The 15214-nt window shown below is 37.7% G+C and overlaps 1 protein-coding gene across 1 annotated transcript in view; it reads right to left on the reverse strand.

Moving 5' to 3' along the window:
• Positions 1-11844, reverse strand: part of LOC141431131 (uncharacterized) — a 77844-nt gene extending 66000 nt beyond the window's left edge. Inside the window, exon 1 of the mRNA XM_074092143.1 lies at positions 11572-11844. The gene's annotated coding sequence lies outside the window, so the exon portion shown is untranslated. The remainder of the gene's footprint in view (positions 1-11571) is intronic.
• Positions 11845-15214: the final 3370 nt, after the last annotated feature.

The raw sequence follows: 15214 nt of genomic DNA on the forward strand, positions 1-15214 counted from the left end.
ACGGCCTCATCTGGACCGTAAACAACCCCGAGTAACCGGTTCCTTATCAACGGACGAGCTCAACGCATCGCGGCGCATGCTAGTTCGATTCGCTCAGATGCAATCATTCCCGGGCGTTTATGAAACTTTATGCGAAAAACTGCCAATAAAACAGACTGACAAACAATCGAATCACATAGCTAGTCTTAATGTGTTCTTGGATTCGCAGCATAAGTTTAGCATTATTCGAGTCGGCGGACGGTTGTGTAATTCGTCCAGTTTTGACTATAATAAAAAACATCCGATGTTATTAAGCAGTAAACATAGATTCACGGTGTTGTTGTTTGAGTACGAGCACAAACGGCTGCTCCACGCTGGTCCGCAGCTTCTCCTGTCTACCATGCGTGAATGTTGGTGGCCTCTAGGTGCAAGGAATTTAGCAAGGAACGTAGTTAGGCAATGCGTGATTTGTACCAGATTTAAACCTAAACTGTTGAGTCCTATTATGGGCAACTTACCGTGTGAACGTTTGGAACCCGGATTTCCGTTTATTCGAACTGGCGTCGATTACGCTGGCCCAATGTACATACTAAATCGAAAAGGCAAAGGCGCGCAGCTCATCAAATCGTATGTTTGTCTGTTCGTGTGTATGATCACTCGTGCAATACACCTGGAGCTGGTCACGAGCCTCAGCACTGACGATTATTTATTAGCACTCAAACGTTTTATTAGTAGAAGAGGTAAACCTCAAGTTATATTTTCAGACAATGCAAAAAATTTTGTGGGTGCTGATAAGGATCTGCCTACATTTTTAAATAAATACTCGAAGGATATAGTCGATTCTGCCTCTAACGATGGTATCAAATTCAGTTTCATACCACCGTATTCTCCTCATTTTGGGGGCCTGTGGGAAAGTGGGGTTCGTAATTGTAAATTCCACCTTAAACGAGTCGTAGGAAACGCTAGGCTGACGTATGAAGAGTTTAGCACGGTTTTGACTCAAATAGAAGCCGTCCTTAACTCTCGTCCCCTCTCACCTATGTCCTCGGATCCTAACGATTTGTCTCCCCTTACACCTGCTCACTTCCTGATAGGCCGACCGCTGACCAGCCCCGCAAGCAACGACCTGACGACAGAGCAGACGACTAGCCTACCACGCTACGCCAGGATCGAACAACTGCGTCAACACTTCTGGCAACGGTGGTCCAAGGAATATATCTCGGAGCTTCAACTAAGGACCAAATGGAAGACGAAGAAAGACGACATCATTCTGGACAGCCTGGTCTTGATCAAGGACGATAACCTGCCTCCTCTCAAATGGCGGTTAGGGCGCGTTACCCGATTATTCCGGGCAACGACGGCGTTTCACGCGTCGCCGATATACGCACAGCGACGGGCACTGTTCGACGTGCTTTCTCTAAGATCTGCCCGTTATTACCGAAGCAAACAGACAGCGAGTGAAGCTATGATCCTGTTGGAAGGCGGTGCTTCCAAGGGCGGGGGCATGTCCACGCCTACTAGCGCCATCTACTGTCGCGCACGGAAACTCGCCTACCCGCTCTCTACACAGATTTTTGGAAGCTCTATTCTTGCAAGTCACCGGTCACGAAAAAGCTCACTTTTAATATTGTATCGTACCATCTATGCAATAAATTCATTTGTATCGCACAATAAACGTCTTCCTTGAATTGGAATCCTGAAAGCCAACGAATCCTGCACACTCATACAAAATTTATGAGTCAGTTTTGTGACGCCCATACCGATTGTATGAAAAAAAACGTCACAGAACTGCCATTTTTGTTTGGGACATTTCTTTAAACTATCAGAATCGTTTGTAGGTGCTCTTGATTTTGAGTAGGAAAAACCATATTTTTTCTAAAATTGAAATAAAAAAGAAAAGGTACACTTTTTTTGTAAAATTCCTTTGTAGAATCTAAGCTACTTCAGCGAAATCAAAGACAATACATATATGTCTACGTGTACGTGCAGATATGATGCCAATGTTAACTCACTACTCATATATAATTCAGTAACAGCTTATTCACCGGAGTTTTTGAAGGTATCGGTTGTACTCGTATCTGACCGCAAAACAAGAAGGATAAAGCGAATCGCTTGACGTAGGCTGAATCATTTTAGTTACCATAATTTCATTTGTAATAATTTCACTTTCCATAAAATATTTACAAAGTACCATGTTGTTTTTAGGATTAAGCACATTTTTTAAAAGGGTTATCTTATAGAATGCAATTTATTAGGTTAGGTTAGTTTAATATAAATTCTGAAGTCAATACTGTTTCAAAAATAAATTACCTTATATGACAAATGAAAATTATGGAAACTATGTATGGCATAAGAAAATGCAAATGATTGAGAACTAGTGCAGGCCAATGGCGTGCTAACAACATATGGGTAAAGACGCTCCCCTCGTCTAGACGTTCACTGACAAAAAAGAAAATAATCTAAGGTCGTGTAATTCTTACGAACAGAAAAATCAGACAGAGATGGAACTTTCTCAGAAAAAGCCTTTGCGTACCATATCTGAGGTACAAGAACTTCGTAATCGATGGTCCATAGGTAATACATAAATGTCTCAATTATTGTGAGTAGATATAGCATAGATGGGGGAGATCTAGCGGAAAGTATTAATCTTCACCGGTCTAGAAAGCGGGGCCCGCAATAGCTCTGGATATTACGGCTAAGTTAACATGCACCGTGGCTAAGTCGATTAGAACAAGTCTTGGAAAATTGTATCAGACCACAGATATAGATTACACTAGATTACGCAAATGCATCTACTTCGCGTGTCCGAACCCCGACCAAACGTCGGGGTTGACCCCATACAAAGACTGACCGCTAACTGACTAATCATGACTAGTGACTGACTCGAGCCCCACGGCGCGGGCGGGCGGCGCATTACACATCGCGACATCGGGGAATTCACATCGCTAATTCGCTCTTGAGACGTCACCGTAGATATAAAAAAGTGACACGGTTGGTTTTTATACAGATTGAGGTGTTTGCGTTATCTAGTGTAATCTATATCTGTGTATCAGACATTGCATAAAGCAGTCTCTACGTGGGTACATACATTACATTACCATTGGAATAAAGGAGAAGTAATAATGAGAATTGCGCTGATGATTTATTTCTGAAGAATAGTTTTGCCTAATCAGTGCCTCAAGGTTCCCACTGAAGTCACTCCATCCTGCGAAATAGAATAGGCCCAGGCCACACTACGGCTAAATCGCTGCAGTGAATCAAGAAAACGAATGCAAGCGGCCGCACCGCGGGTTTAAGTATACTTATATTGTATTAGGTGGACAGGACACCTAGCGAAATTTGTTTGATAGTGCCGACGCCAACAACATGCTGTATTATTTATGTGATATGGTAGACATCAATTCAACAAGTCTTCGACTGGGCGCAACATCAGTGTCGACTGCGACGGTTGTGGTAAGTATACTTCAGGCTATCCGTGTATGTTTGTACCTAAAACCCAGTTTATTTAGACTTGCATGAAAAATCAGACAAGTTGCATAACATTGCGAGGCTGTAAAGTAAAAGAATATGAAGCGGTCAATCGAATGTAAATGTAATGTGATGTAACTTGCACGATTTTTGCTTGCATAGGTCTAAACTAGGCTTAATGTTCTATCTATTCAATTGTTTTAAATCAGTTTAATAAAAAAATCATTAATAAGCCAAATGAACTGACTTACATATTTATGGATTCCTAACAAGGTTTACAATATTTATTATCACAAATATTTTCTGTTAAAAAATTACTACACCTGATTTTTATTGTTGGTTGAATCAATAAAGCAGAATATTTTGTAGCTAAGATTTGATTTCAATAAAAGTGTCCTTGACTACTTTCCGTAAACTTTAAATATCTACTGTTTTACAATATTTGGTTAGTGCAATGGTAATAATTTTGTATATGAAGAATGTTACCAAGCTGGCTGGTTATCAGATCTAAAGGTAACAAATGTCAGCTAAAAATAATCATGATAGTTTAACTATCATTTTCATTAACAATGTCCACGTTAACGTGACACCTGACCCCGACTTTCACTGGATCCAAACCGATAGTGAGCGACAATATAAAGCAAAGTCATTATGTCATGGACTTTGAACGGAATGCGGCGCCTCCGACAATCCTGGACCAGCAGCTAAAACAACTGGACAAAAAACTGCACAGCGACGTGACTTGCTCGTCGACAACTAAATAAACTCCATTCTAAACCAAGCAACAAAGGAATACGAGTCATACTGTTATAAGAACCATCGAAAGAAGGTGAAATTTTGGCTTTATTGAAAGACAATTGAAGGCTGCTCATGTCCAAACAATCGATCATCTTTTCAGCAATTCTTGTCTTGTTTGTGTCACGTATAAAATAAGGCTTCTTAAATAAGGCTAGTGGAGCAACCTTAAATGTTATCCATTGATCATTTAGAGACATGTTTTCCTCATATTTAAAGTAGGTAGTTAGGTACGTACATTCATTGGATCACGAATAAATTTCTTGTTTGCTATAAATGTCACAGTATTGGCCCTAATCTAACACATTGAAATCCATGAAAAATCTTTGTCTAGGTTCAGTACAAGCTACTTTTTGCTATAACATTTAAAGATAATAATTATTGCTGAGAGAAGAAGGAAATAGGTCTCTTTATAAAATAATTTATTATTATTAATGAAACCAACCATCACTATACATTTCTAGAGCTACCACTCGCTCAGTTCATTAATTTAACGGCTGTTTTGAGGCGTGTAAAAGAATTTTCTACACACTAACCTAGAATACGCTATTAATTTATAGTTTTATTACATCTTTGGAATCGTAGCAAGTGTATCGCGTGCTAACAAGTGGTTTGGTTCAGCAGAGTGCGAAAAGTTTCTAAAAAGGTATTTGGTGATATTTCAGATAGAATTTGACACAGTGCAGCAGTGGCTGGAACGGTTGACGTACAAAAAAAGCTGAATTTACGAATACAGTCTGTAGTAAAAAAAAAACACTTTTAATACGTTAGGCACTCGTAAAAGATATTAAAAATGTGTATTTTAGGAGAAGTTACTCTAAATTGTAAGTAAATTCAATCCCTTTCTCTAGTAATGAAATAAATGTAATAATCATCTTTAACAATAACTCGCCCATAGTCACGTTCATCTTTTTGGAGCGTTATATGGAAAAATAAACTTAAATATAACATCATGAACACGGTAGAGTAAACTTTTGCCTTATTTCAAAACTCAATAAAAATAACCCACTTATAAAAAAGAATACTTGATGGTAATAAAATTTAACTCCAAACGAATTACTATCCGACAAACCCTTGTAGAAGTAAAACACTGTCATAACAAATCATAAATTACAATTCACTCCAAAAACCGTAACGATAGTTACTTCACTGGTATATTTACTTTGTCTTCATCTCTTATTCAAACACACAGAAATTGCTTTTAGTGCTAATTTAATTACATTTCTCGACAAAGATCAACTTTCACGGTACCGGCAGGTGAATAAAAGTAAATACTTCATGAAGAGATTTTTAATTCTTAATACCTAACTGTTGACCCAACTGACAGTTGGGATGGGCACTGCCAAATGTAACGAGTCATCCTGCAAAAGTGTGTCTTCGAAAAAAGTTTGGCCTTTTCAATATTTGAATTTGTTGTGAGACTTGCTTTTTATGCGCAGTACAACAAGTTCAAGTTGTTTTATTTTAAACCAGCTTCATGTTAAATTAATGTTTAATGTTTATTTGGGCAAAAAACGGTACAATGTAGAAAAAAACTTAAGAAAATAAGACTTAAACGATACATAGACATGTATGTTAGGAATATACAATAAGTGCTTTATTTTAAAAGCTACACATTATTGTGTGGATTTTAAATTTTTCATATTTTTTTGTTTTTATTATAATAAAAAAATACAACCGAATTGATAACCTCCTCCTTTTTTGAAGTCGGTTAAAAACAAAAAGAAATAATACTCGTCACTACAAAAAATTGACACGCCGTACGTACCCCCGCAGTTCTCGAAAAATATAAGCAGCAGTGCTTGCACTGTTGTGTTTCGGCGTGGAGAGTAAGACAGCCGGTGAAATTACTGGCACTTGAGGTATCCCATCATAGGCCTCTAGGTTGGCAACGCATCTGCAATACCAGGGCTATTGCAGATGTTTATGGGCGGTGGTGATCTCTTATCAGGAGACCCACTTCCTCGTTTGCCAACCAGTCGAATAAAAAAATATATATAATATTCTTCTTTGGGGGAATTATTCTTTGTAGCATTCGGAACATTTACTTCATATAAGATTGTAGCACTAAATAAAGAATACAAACATTTAAATCTCAGACAGTAATCTGCCAATTTTATTATTACGCAGTGTAATGAAGAAGCTCGAAGAGAGAAGATATTTACATTGGCAGACTCATTATAATAAATTATTTTACTTGTTGGCTTTTCGTTTTCGCCGGTGACGAATGGCAAGTCATACACTGAAAGTATGTCTTCGTATCGATCTAGGACGCGATTTGCAGTCGTACGTTACTCGAAAAGTAAAATTGAACTTTTATGATGGGTACTTGACTTTCAGCATTAAACAAGCTATCGGGAGATATGTTGGTAATTAATTTACGTTTATTTTTATTAACTTTAATCAATCTCACTTCGGCATTATCGCAATGCAGGTATTGGTGGAATACTTTTAAAAATACTTATATTGAATGAACTTCACTTCCCATAAACTCATTTCCAAAATTAATCTATATTTTGCTACGAGTATATTCCATTCCACGTAATACATGATTTAACAGTCGAAAATCTGTCCAATGCTATTTGGAGTACAGAACCGATGTTGTAAGCTACCATGAATGTCAATCACATCCAACGACCCCTGTGATTTATCTGTCACGAACGGTTATATTACGACTGGAGGATGCTCACGCGATTGTGGTACGAATGCGTGATCTTGATCGAAAATTTAATTAACTTTTTGCACTTTCATGTACCTTAGTCACACTTCTATAGATTTCAAGAGAAATTAACAATTGTATTTTACTTTGCTTGCCAAGGCAATCGTTTCAGCATTTTTTGCATTTCAACACAACTAATTCGTATTTATCTAGAGATTTATATTATACAAAACATTTATTTATTTACCACAAACATAAAAAGCTATTTTAGCTCTAAGCTTATCAGGTATAGCCACATTTTTTATAATAGTTCCAACTTAGCTATTTAAAGTTATGAACACTACAAAAAAATGTGTACCTAGTATAGTTACACGAATATTCTTTAATTCTTTTTCAAGACCAAGTATCCTGAAAGCCATTTTCAAAGGTTTGTAATAAGTTTTGACAGGCAGAACATAATTAATTTCGTGGCTACAACATTACCGGCTGCCTCACCTCTAACGGGCGTCGTTAAGTAAGCCCGCGTCAGAAAGAGTTAGCGGTGGATTTTTACTTTCACTTAATTTCAATAATTCATGAAGACAAGGTTATAATAAACAAAGCTTCGATAGAAAACGAGAGTGGTAACATATAATTAGATTTATTTTAATTATTGCGTAATCTTTTCGTTGGAGTCATCTTACAAAACTATGTCAGGTACTTTTAAAATGTAAGAATAAATATTAGCTTAACGTGGAAATTAGTAAATTTATCTTCTAAATTACATGTAACGACATGTTATTAATCTTCTAGATAAGTTCTGCCTCTTTATATATAAATTAATGGAGCTGGAACTATAATTGAACAGGTGTATGTCTAAACATCATTGAAATTACTTTGTGGTTTGGCACTAAGCACGTTCATTTACTATCACGTTTGAATACACATTTAATAATATAAATATTAAACAAGATAAGATTAGACACTTAATTTTATTAGTCATTTTATTAGACATATTTTCCACGGGATACCGGATATAGACCGCGATCACCTTTAGTGAGCTGAGCTCCCACAATTACCTAATTGGATTTCCTTTAGTCTATCCTCGATCAATGCACGGAACGATGTCGAAATATCGGGAGCGTATCCAAGGTCGCGGTTTGCTTCCCGACAAAACTGTATAATGCAATAACGAATTGATCGCGAATCATTTAAAACTGATATTCATCCCCCGACTTTGTCTACGAACAAGTCGTTTATCGCTATACCATGAGAGTCATCATTCATTCATCATCATTTTTTCGGGATGAAAAATATCCTATTTCCTTCCCAGGGCCACAAACTATCTGCATGCCAAATTTCATCAAAATTGGTTCAGCGGCTAAGCGACAGAGACAAGAGTTACATTCGCAATTTTAATATGAAAATTATGACAGTGCTTTTTCCTATTTCTGTTATTTTTATTAGCCATATTAGAGCGCACGCTAGAAAATAAGTGTTTTATTTGTTAATTATTATATATTTTTTGCAATATACAATGGATATATTTAGTCAGGGTCGCCGTCATCGAAACCGATGTGGAGGATTATATATATTTTTATAAATAACGCGAAAGATTTTTCGTCAACTCTTTCGATTTTCGTAAGATATTAAAACAAACTTTAACATTGAATAAACGTTTATTGATACCTTGACAATGATACCAACACAAATCCACGTTAAACTTGCACACACACCACAAAGTCACCTGTTACTAAAATGTCCGAAGGTAATTTTTAATTACTGCCCAAGATTAAGCTATTATTTTAAGTAAGAAGACGACATTCACATCGAAATTGGATCTCTCTGATATAGATTTAGTGAAAAAAGTTTTTACACAGGTCAAGTCAAATTCAATCTTATGTCAATGTCATACAGGCTTTGACATGGAAAAACTTTTCTCACGTTAACTACCACCATAGCCGTGGTGGCCTAGTGGTTTGACCTATCGCCTCTCAAGCAGAGAGTCGTGGGTTCAAACCCCGGCTCGCACCTCTGAGTTTTTCGAAATTCATGTGCGGAATTACATTTGAAATTTACCACGAGCTTTGCGGTGAAGGAAACATCGTGAGGAAACCTGCACAAATCTGCGAAGCAATTCAATGGTGTGTGTGAAGTTCCCAATCCGCACTGGGCCCGCGTGGGAACTATGGCCCAAGCCCTCTTGTTCTGAGAGGAGGCCTGTGCCCAGCAGTGGGGCGTACATAGGCTGGGATGATGAACTACCACCATCCTCGAGCGACATACAGAGTGCACGTAACGGCTTGCATACACGTTGAATAACGAGTAATGTTCTAGTAACATTAGTGGAATCTACGAAGATGTTTTTTGATCCGGTTTTACTTATGAGAAAAACTTGATGTGAAAGGAGGATGAAAATTGCTTCGGGAAAGTTGGTACTATAACGCTGAATTAGGGTATGTTGTACATCTGAAAACTATAGAAATTGCCTCGTCCGCATCACATTTGCTCGAAAAATTCACTTTCAAAGGATGCATCCTGGTTCGTAAGTTCATTTTACCGCATTAGTGCGATTATTTTACAGTTTTTTTTTTAATTCTCCATTTTAAAAGTTTACAAGCAAAGAGTTTTAAATGTCAAAAATAAAAAATACCGACTTATACGTAGAATAACGTATAAATATACAAAACTAAGTAATGAATTTGCAAAATTGATTCTAATTATTATAAACTGTAATTTAATTACCTCAGATTTTAATGATTTCCACCTTTTATTTATTCAAAAAAATCGCAGTGCCTGAACGCGTCGAACCTTTGCCTGATAATTTTAGGTAATCTAATTAAAAACAAAACTTACGCATGCGCATTACGGACGCGCCATTTTAGTAAAAATGCGTTGTTTTTTTTTTTAGTTTTGTGTTATTAATTGCCTATTTTCACAACAAATGTATTGAAAAACGTCGTCGCTTGCGGCTCGGGTTTATCACTCGTCAACTCATTTGTACAACCTTACTTACCAACCTCGTTCACAAATAACTATACTCAGGAACGCCAAAAACTGCTACGTGTTAAATGTGATTTTTTTCTGTTTATATATTATATATATCGTTGAGTTTCTTGCCGGATTCTTCTCAAAAGAGATTTTTCCGAACCGGTGGCAGTTTTTTTTTTGACATTTATAAGTACTTGCTATAGCCTAAATTCAATAAAGATATTTTGAATTTGACCTTGACTTTTAAATATTACGATGAATATTCAACGAGTGTTTCTGTGGCTAATTGGCGCTAGTATACTGAGGTCCGTTTAACAATATTGGCATTTGTCACGTTTGAGACTCGCTAACAAGTCTAGAACGAATACTAACCCCCTTATTCACAATCAACAAGCCTGTGTTAACTAACAAATGCTTTGTCCCTTTCTAACAAATACAAATGTCGAAGTGACAGATAAGGACAAACGAATTTTAGCGGCATTTTAACTAAAATAGGTTTGACTGTCGTTTATGAATAAGGGGGTAAGACTCTATACCTAGTGCTATCCACGAAGACGCGTGATTTTGTCAAAAATAGACATTAGTGTCATTCTAATAAGAACCACGGCACGCGTCATCGTGAATGACTCTACCTATAGCTAGCCGAACTTCACGATACTAACACCATCTAGCGATGTTCTGTCGATCAGAAAACGCTTTCCATCACTTTTTACTCGACTACGGCAAAGACAAAGGAAGAGTAATGATTTTAACAGTCTATGTATGTTGGTTTTTACGTATGTTCCACCGTAGCATTTGGACTACTCGTCTGATTTTTTACTCTTCATGCCATTAATATCTAAAGAGGCAGAACTTATCTAGAAGATAGCGTACTTAGAGCGGAGAGTAGACGGTAAAGCCAGAGAGGAGCGGTTGCTCTAGGCATCAGTAGGGCTACTACGAAATTCAAAAATCGAAGTTCGTATCGTACCGTCCTGACGCTCTTATATATTTCATACGGGAGTGGGAGGGACGAAACGATACGAACTTCAATTTTTGAATATCGTAGTAGCCCTACCTACAGACCTCAAGGGGCGGCTTAAGCGGTCTCGATCTACTTTAATCAAGGGCTGGAGCCCGCGCTGCCTAGAGGTTAGTTAATTCTTCCTAGGAAGTGAACACGTGGGCTTACTAGTATATATATATATATATAGCGAGTCCTATCATAAATAAAGTAACACAACAAGAATCATAGTTTATCTGATTACACAGAACTCTATATATCATACATATTTACATGTAAATTAAATCTGCCCATTTGTTACGTGGGGGTACCGATGAGCAAAGAAACTTTCCCATTTCTCGCGTTTTGATATTTGAGAGTAATGATACTGGGATTATAAAATTATGAGTAAGTATGTGATTACTAATAAACTAAGGGATATAATTATAATGTGTACCTTTACAGTAGATTAAAGCCAAATTGGTTTGTTGTTTTATTTCGCCGCAGGTACGTAATCACACACTACACTAGTATTGTTTTTACGTAGATTAAAAAACCGCAATCGATCCACCACGATAAAAGTACTAACCATAACATTCCTCATGTCCACTTATGCAAACAAGACCTCAAGTAAAAAATAAAAACCCGTTAAAACGTTTTGCACCAGTAAAAACGATGAAAGCTCCAGATATAAAATTAATTAAGACTTGAAACTCACCATGGTGTAATCCGTGTGTGCGCAAAATGCAAAATCCGCTTGATAAAGTAATGTATCCTTATCCCAATACGGAGCCGGTAAACATAAAACCACCGTTAAGTTTTTAAAACCAAACAAACTCGATAAAGTTTACTGCTTGTCGCACTGGAAATGACACATCACTATTCTCGCGTAAAGTGGCATTGACAAATTTTTTTTTGTTTTTTTTTTATCGCGTATCGGTATCGGATATGGATGCGTGCAACGGACGCGCCGGACTGTGGTCAACTGAACGCATCGCAAATCTTTCGCAGTGAGAGCTCAAGATGGCCTGACGTCGATTGCAGTTCAACGTAGGATTAAGGTCGCCAAATGCATTTTTTAACCAAGGATATGTGACAGGAAGTAGGTACAGTACAGTACACTTTCACCAATCTTTTGGAAATAAGAAGATACTGGAAACCGCAGAGTGCTCGATGAATCTATTACATTTCGTTTTGAAATAAAATGGAAACTTTGCTGTGTTTTTGATTGCTATTATTTCAGTAACAACGTTAAAATAGGCAGGGGATAATAAATTCAACATAAAAACAGCTCCAATTGACTTTGACAGTGAAAACTTGGCGAACCACCGGCATCGTTATAGCGTAAAGCCATTAAATAACCATTACGATGTTTGATTCGATTCTCTTGAGCTTAAGACGCACGAAAACAGATTTTCCGTACCTTTTTTGTAGGCACCTACTTTTGTTTCTTTCTGTCTTTTAAAAAAAATGCATGCTCCAAAATTCATTTAAAGCTCAAGCTCCAGTTTTAAGCACATAAATTTTTCAGCCATACCTCTTATTACAGGTTATCTAAATAGAGTGGACTTCGATCATCTATGGCGTTCATTTTCAAATGCAATCTTAAGTCTGCTGCAGTCACATAAGGCTGCAGTTTAAGTTCGGTTTATTGATACGAGCACAAGTAAATACCTCATTGTTCATATCTCCGCGCTTGGTCACTCCGAAAGCGTGCTGAAGCTGCTATCTCTACAAATATCCGCACAACACCTCCGCGGTGTAGTTAAATTACGATAATCTCGCTTTACATCGCTGGCGTCGCCTCCGAGGTACGGTTGAAATTCGCGTGGTGCAGAAGAAATTTAAAGGCCGGAGCACGCTGAAAAGGGAGCGAGTAGTAGCGATTCGTAGTTACTAAATATAATATATGCTGTAATTACTGAACTGACTATTTTTCTCAACCGGGCCAATAGGCCAATTCAAAGTCAAAATATCACTATTTAAGTGAAAGTTAGATACATTTTTAAAGTTTAATAAATATCACCAGTTCCCAATGTTTTAAGAGTGGAGACTGGTCTTGAAATGCACAGCAAATTACAAATCGTCTATCCCTTTTTCTCTTAGAAATTCCCTATTTTAGAGATTTTAACATAAAGGAACAATGTCCTTAAGCCAGATAGTTGGTGCTTATGAGATAGATAAAAAATCGATAGCTCCCTATCTGGGATTTCCACGTAATCTAAAGTCTTATTTTCAGTAGTTTTGCTGGGCGTTGTCTGCCACTCAGATGTTAAGAGATATTGGATGACATCTTCCACGCTCTGGGGACTGATGTTTGAAATCATATTTATTACCCGAAAATACCATTCGAAAGTAGTGCATAATTGTACGGAATTAGCTATACGAGTACAACATTACAGCAAAAGCATTAGTCGCAAAATTAATTTTAGCTGTAATTTTTGCAGCAATATATGGATAACTACGACTTTTGTATGATATTTTCGTGCAAATCAGACTCCTGGGCTCAATTGCATAACAAATTACAAGCTAATAGTATTAGCGATTTTGTATTGAAATTCAGTAAATAATACCGTTTGCTTGTAATTTGTTATGCAATGGGCCCTGACCGCTGCCAATTCGCACTGCGCTAGCTTCGCTTCTATTGTACCGTGGTTTTAAGATATTCATACACACAGAAAGAACAACTCATACACCACGCGGTGAGCCAGACAGAGAAAGGTTGTCATAAATTTAACACCGACGTGTGGATGCGGTTGAAAACACACGGTGGAAATAAAAATATGATTAGTTGGTTGTGCTCTGATCCGAGGCTTTTTAATTTAAAAGTTTGGTTGAAGAGACACGAGGATAAGTTATAGGTAAGTTTGTTGGCGAAAAGAGTTTGTTGGTGAAAAGAACGACTAAGAAGAAGCTTTTTTTTTTAGCTTTACGTTAATGATTCTTTCGAACTGATCTGATGCTGAAGCTCCGGCTCCGGGGAAGGTAGGCAACAGCACTCTGTTATAAAGCAACGTAACTAAGCCGTGTTTGGAATCATTGTGAGATGTACTTTGGTTACAAATCACTAAAAAGTGAGAAATAAAGATTTTTTTTTAACCTAGCTTGAAGTCGCTGCCTCAGCAAGAGCCAGCAGCAGTGGAACAATAGTTGTCTACCTCACCTACATACCTTACTATATTGGGCTTCAATCGCTCCTGCTGGGTCGTGCTGGCACCGACTTCAAGCTAGTAGGTACCTAGAAAATTAATTTCAAGGTTTTTGTAGTCGATTCCATTTTTTGTTACAAAAAAATTTAGACTAAAAAAATTAGCGACATAAGGAGATTCTTAACCTAACAGAAACTTAACAATAAAGTACAATATCATTTCTAAAATATAACTGGCGTGACCAACAATGCATAGAAAGAAAGAAAAATAATGAGTCTCATACATTTTGGACTTGCATAATGTAATAATATCAACTAGGTACAATGCATAGAATTATTGCGTCACAGAAATTACATATACATAAAATCTACGTGTCAGTCTACTTTCAACATATTAACAGCTAATATTTGGCTACCTCTTACTTAAAGTGCGTGTGTTAAACTTAAAAAATTTAGTTATGTGTGGACATAATAGCAATCTGGGTGATCATTTGATTAAGTCATTAGGTTTTGCAGGTGGTAGGACCTTGTGCAAGGTCCGCCCGGATTGCTACCACCATCTTGCTCGCTGATCCTGCCGTGAACTGCACTGTTGTGTTTCGGCGTAAGGCAGCCGGTGAAGTTACTGGCACGTGAGGTATCCCATCTTAGGCCTCTAGGTTGGCAACGCGTCTGCAATACCCCTGGTGTTGCAGATGTTTATGGGCGGTGGCCCATTTCAATCGTGACGCTCAAAAATTCTTGCCTAATGGGTCCCGACTGTTGAACTTAAGTTAGCTACTTAACAAAGTTCTAGCCCACTATAGTTGTTTTCTTCTTTTTAGTATTTTTAAGGCAGTCGGGTTTTTTGATTTTTTTAATTTATTGTTTTATTGCACGTCGACTTTTCACCACATTTGTGGCCTCCTATTCCAACTAGTGTTTTCGGCTTCCATGGTGTCCGATTCAAATCAGCTCCGCTTAGCAGAGCGATGTTGTTGGTGTTGTGTGCTACCCTACATTTAACAGTTATAATGAAAATGACGATGAAAACGCGGGTAGTTGTGCGCCGGTATCAGTTTCGTCGGGTAGTCGCGCGAGCAGAGCGGGGGCGAGTAGTGCGCGTGTTGCAGCAGCGCCGAGTCGCGTTGCTCCGAAGAGGAAGGGCTACGGATTAGCCCGAAACATGTCGGGCTAAACTCGACAAAAAAGCTCCGCATGACGAATCGGTTAA

The sequence above is a fragment of the Choristoneura fumiferana genome, chromosome 9, assembly GCF_025370935.1.
Source record: "Choristoneura fumiferana chromosome 9, NRCan_CFum_1, whole genome shotgun sequence".
Lineage (NCBI taxonomy): Eukaryota > Metazoa > Arthropoda > Insecta > Lepidoptera > Tortricidae > Choristoneura > Choristoneura fumiferana.